This window comes from Chrysochloris asiatica, unplaced genomic scaffold, assembly GCF_000296735.1.
Source record: "Chrysochloris asiatica unplaced genomic scaffold, ChrAsi1.0 scaffold00217, whole genome shotgun sequence".
Lineage (NCBI taxonomy): Eukaryota > Metazoa > Chordata > Mammalia > Afrosoricida > Chrysochloridae > Chrysochloris > Chrysochloris asiatica.
Genome location: NW_006408735.1, coordinates 2,118,774 through 2,124,866, shown reverse-complemented (window position 1 = coordinate 2,124,866; position 6,093 = coordinate 2,118,774).

Here is a 6,093-nt window from a genome sequence, read left to right as displayed (position 1 = left end):
CCCCTTCCCGTTTCATCAAACTTCTCTATTGAAGCAGTTTTTAAAGTATGATATAAACCCATCATGTATGTTCACCTAAATTACCAAAACCTGAACATTCAAAGCCTTTTTTCAGAAACAGTAAATCACAACTGCCAAGGATGAATGCCTTAATATTTTTAAGTACATTAAGTTGAAAACATTATTAATACAATAAAAAAACCCACCAACAATTACCTTTGCCTCAATACATGATAGCACTCACCATATTCTATAGAAATTGAACACGTATATGACCCAAGACATGGTATTTTCAACCACATCACATTCATGAGCAAGCTAGACAATAAGGAAGGAAATCTGGAGAATAATTCATACATTCAAATTATGGTATCTGATAGAATATTACAGATACAATAGATTGCCAGAAAATTGAACAAATCTTTTTGGAAGAATTACCATTGGCATTCATCTTAAAAGCAAGGATGATGAAATTTTGTCTCATTTACTTCGGACATGTTATCAGGAGGGACCAGTACCTAATGAAGGACATTATGCTGCTAAAATAGAGGGTCAAGGAAAAAAAGAGGCCCTCAAGATGATGGCCTGACAGTGACTACAATAATGGCTTCAAACAGCAAAAACTCTGATGATGAGCAGGACTGGGCAGTGTTCCATTCTGTTTTGCATAAGGCCCTTATGAATCAATCAATTCAATGGCAGTGAACAACAGCTCTCTTACTAGTTTCTACTTTTGTTTACATTTGTCTTGCAGTTATAACTTTTGAATAAATATATATTTTTAAATACTATCATTTATATGTCTTATTATATATGGTTAAGTAAAAGACAATGTATTTTTTTAAATTATGCACCAGAGTTCTTGGAATTTTATATCTTGAAAAACAACTGGCATTGTTAAATTTAGAAAAACTCATATTATGATGCATGTGCTAATTAATTTCTGTGGTTAGTGTAATAAATAAGGCACATGTAGTACATTTAGGAACTTTGGTGTGGTGCTGTAGGTTCAGTACTAGATTGTGAACCACAAGATCAGCAGTTCAAAACCAGCATCTGCTCTTTGGAAACCCTATGCAGGGTTGCTGTGAGTCAGAACAGACTGGACAGCACTTAACAACAACAATAAATGCTTTTTTTGTTGTTGTTAGGTGCCATCAAGTTGGTACCTACCCATAGCGACCTTATGCACAACAGAATGAAACACTGCCCCATCCTGGGACAACCTCACTACTGTTGCCACGCTTCAGTCCATCGATGCTGCCACTTGGCCAATCCATCTCATTGGGGGGCCTTCCTCTTTTTCTCTGATCCTCCACCTTACCAAACATGATATCCTTCTCCACTGGCTGGTCTCTTGTGACAATATGTCCGAAGTATGATAGACAAAGTTTGGCCATCCTGGCCTCCAAGGAGCACTCTAGCTGCACTTCTTCTAACACATATCTGTTGGTTCCTTTGGTAGCCTATAGCACTTTCAATATTCTCCTCCAGCACCATGACTCAAAGGCATCAATTCTTCTATGGTCTTCCTTATTCATTGCCCAGCTTTCACATGCATATGAGGTGATTGAAAATAACATGGCTTGGGTCAGGCTCACCTTAGTCCTCAAGCTGACATCTTTGCCCTTCAACATTTTCAAAAGGTCTTGTGCAGTAGATTTGCCTAACGCAATATGTCTGTCGTTTGATTTCTTGACTGTTGCTTCCATGAGTGTTGATAGTTGATCCAAGAAGAAGGAAGTTCTTGAGAACCTGAATCTTTTCTCCATTGATAAGAATGTTGATAAGCCCCTTCCAAACTGAGGGGCTCATTTTCTGGCTGTATATCTGACAGTGTTCCTCTGCTATTCATAAGGATTCAGTGACTAAATATTCGGAAGTAGTTCGTCACTCCTTCTTCCTAGTCTGTCTTCGTCTGGAAGCTCATCTCAAACCTGTCTATCATGGGTGAACTTTCTGGTATTTAAAATACCGGTGGCATAGCTTTCAGAATCACAGCAACTCACAAGCCACCACAATACAAAAAACTGACAGATGAGTGGTAGAATAAATGCTTTAAGACAACATATATTTACTTTTTTCACTGTTTTGCAGGCCAGAAATATGAAGTAAGTATGAGCTGTCCAATCAAGGTATTTTCAGAAAAGGAATCCATTTGGAGACTCTAAGAGAAAATCCATTTCTTCTCTATTCCAGCTAGTGAAGACTGTCTGCATTCCTTATGTTATGGTCATCATCACTACAGCCTCTGTCCCAGGTGTCACCTTGTCTCTTTCTCTTCTGTTTGTGTTAAATCTCCCTTTGCTTCAGCCTTTCTTAAAAGGACAATTGTGAACACATTTAATGCCTTTATGGGTTATCTGTGATATTCTCCCTATCTCAAGACCTTAATTGGCAGACAAAGGATGGAGATATTCATGACCAAAGACTAGAAGAGTTGTGGATGACAACAAGAACATAATACATAAAGAAATGAAAGAGTCATTAAAATATAGGAAAAGAACCCTAGGGCCATCATGAGAGAAGCATACAAGCAGAATGCAGGACCTTATCCAGAGAAGCAGCGATACCAGAGACAGAGGCAGAGATGGGGTCATGGAGAAGGGGAGAGGCTGAGGACTCTAGATTTATGGGAAGAGAGGGTCTAAGAGCTGGTGACCAGGAGGCAGACTTGCAGAATGTGCCCTTTGGAGATGTAAATTATTCTATATGCTTAAGTGGGTTTTTTTTTTTTTGTTTGTTTGTTTTTTTAAAAAAACTAAAGTGTATCGAGAGATCCACTGTTAAGTAATGGATGGAAGGGATTATAATCATTGTAATAAAATAAGATGTATGATTTGTTGAATGTAAAACTGATGATCTGCCCTGTAAAGTTTCACTCAATCCACAATAAAAACCTTAACAAATACATATATACTAAAAAAGTAGATGTCAGACGAGACTCTGAAATTTGCTCTTGAATGTGGAGAAGTTAAGTGACTGCAAGAAATGATGACATACAGGAAATGAACAGAAAAAAAAAAAAATTAAAGGTCAGATAGAGATGTCAAAGTTAAATATTATAAGGAAGAATCTGTTAAGTGTTTCTCAAAATGAAAGAAATGAAGAAAATATTCAAGTCTCAGGTAGCAATATGAATAACATTGAAAATAGTGGGTATTCAAGATCACTTATGCTATGTACCTATACATAGACCAAGAGGCAGTCAATAGAACAGAACAAGGCAATACTGAATAATTTAAAATCAGGAAAGATGTGTGTCTGAGTTATATCTTTTCACCATACTTATTCTGTCTGTATGCTGAATAAATAATCTGAGAAGCTTGGTTATATGAAGAAGGTTAGAAGAAGACTCATAAACATACTGTGATGTGCATATTACACAACCTTGCTTGTTGGAAGAGAATAGGCACTGAAATACTGATGGCAATTTCAAAGACTACAGTCTTCAGTAAGGATTGCAGCTCAATTTAAAGAAAATATTAAAATCTGGATCAATAAAGAGCATCATGATAAACAGAGAAACGATTGAAGATGTCAAAGAATATCCACTGCTCTTCACTCAGTTTGTCATACAATGGTGACTTGCATATAGCTATGATGCTGGATTCTTTGCCACAAATATTATAAATACAAACCAGGTTACCCACTGTGGGCAGGTTTTAGCTGAGTTTCCAGACTAAGACAGACTACTTCTGAATGTTTAGCCACTAAAAACCTAATGAATAGCAGTGTCAGATAGCAACAGAATATTGAATACTGAAACATGATGGGTAGCTCCAGAGTGCTGTCAGATATAGTGCCAGAATATGAACCCCTCAGGTTGAAAAACACTGCAAACATGACTGGGAGAGAGAAGTTGAATTGACTGTGAGGACATGAATGGAGTAAAGCATTTGGACCTTCATTTCTCCTCAAAATGAGGAGAAAAAGGTATAAACATTCATTCATAATCATAACATGGACTGTATGAAGTATGAATTTAAGAAAATTGAAAGTTGTCATAAATGAAATGTATGAAGATTTATAATCTGGTATTAGTGAGCTGAACCACAAGTCATCTATCTGTCAGTTGTTGTGCCAGGGTGGCTTGGTGTTGCTGTGATGCTAGAAGCTATGCCGCTGGCATTTTAAATAGCATCAGGATCAGCATGGTGGCTTGATTATAACTTAGATAACAGACTAAGAATGGAGAGAAGGAAAGGCAGACTACTTCTGAATGTGTAGCCACTGCAATAATAAAACTAACAACAATGTTGACGCGTTATAAAAGCTGTAACCAATAGCATGGACAAATCTGTATAAAAATTGTTAAAGGAGAATCTAATTTGCCATATAAACTTTCACCTAAAATACAATAAAATATTTTTTCTTAAAAAAAAAAAAATTACTATGGAGGAATCAATCATGCCGCCTCGGTATTCTTACAGCACAATGTTTTTATCAGTAGTAGAAAAATGATCAATTTTCATTATTTTTATGATAGTAATTACATACAATTTGATAGTCCTGATTTTTTACCACTCAATAGTCAACGAACAATCTTACTTTATAAGCTATCATTGTAGGTGCTTATTGTTTTAGAGACTGACTTTTAAAATAAATTTTACACTCACTATGAAGATAAATTAAAAGATAATTCCTAAAAGTATTTTGAGCAATTGTAGAATTAATGTACAATTTTCTTTATTTTAAGACCATTTTAAATTTTAATTATAGCAAAAATATGAAATTAGTAAAGATTTTCTATTCATTCCTAGCTGATTCTGAACAGAGAACTACATATACAGCATCTATTTTCAATGTTATAGTAAAAGTGTGAGTTTGAGAAATATAAGCTAATAAGTTTTATTGTAAAGGTGAGAATCTGACATTTAAATAATTTGGTTAAATTTTAATGGAGTCTTGGTGTGGTTGTTGTTGTTGTTAAGTGCCGTCGAGTCAGTCCCGACCCATAGCGACCCTGTATGGGGTTTCCGAAGGTGTAAATCTTTATGGGAGTAGAAAGCCTCATATCTTTCTCCTGTGGAGCGGCTGGTAGTTTTGAACCCTGACCTTAAGGTTCGCAGCCCGATTCGTAACCGCTACGCTACCAGCACTGAAAATCCCATGCAGCACAGTTCTACTTTGACATGCAATGGTCACCATGAGTTAGAGTTAACTCAATGGCAGCTGGTTTTTTATTTTCTAAAGTATGTATTTCTGAGAAACCAAACTTACTTTACATGCGTCATTCCAAACAATAGTTCACAATAGACAGGAATGCATCAAGGATGAGAATTCTATTCTCAAGGTCAACAACCAGTTTTTAACAAAAATAAATTTTTAAAAGACCATATTTAGTAAATTTGAATTGAATATTTCTTGATCATTGCTTCCCTCTTCACTTTTTCTACATTGCTAGATCATTATTAAATTTTATGGCAAATTTAACCAGATGTTATTAAAAATACTAACTGACCAAGTTATTACCAGAAATACTTTGCTATAAGAATGATGAGGCTAGTCTTCCCACAGTTTATGTTGATCATTACTATATTTTGTGCCAAACCCTAGAGATGAACCACTTGACATTTAACAACACCACCAACAACTCTAGAGATAACGTTTTCATTCTTCAAAGCACTGAGAATTTAGTGACCTCAGACAATGATTTTTAAGAATACTACACCAAGCAAGGTGTCTATGGCCTTTACAGGAAGAATATATGCAAATGATCTGATAGTGGCTTTTTTTCCCCACATAAACAAACACAACATCAGACTCACTGTTGTTGAGTTCATTTCCAATCATAGCCACCCCTGGCCTGCATCAGAGGTTCTCAATGTTTAAATCTTTGCAGAAACAGACTGACACATCTTCCTCCCATCGAGTAGCTGGTGGGATCTAACCATTAACTTTAATGTAATAACCGAATGCTGAACCACAGTGCCCTCAGGGTGCCCCTATTTCCTTATAGAAAGGAAATCATCTGATAGAATTTTTACTAGGGCATAAGCGGTAGTATAGTAACAAGGGTTACAGAAATCTCCCATAAAGAAAGTATATGAAGGGAGGTGGCTCTCCAGCATGAGTTTAGATTCTCATAGT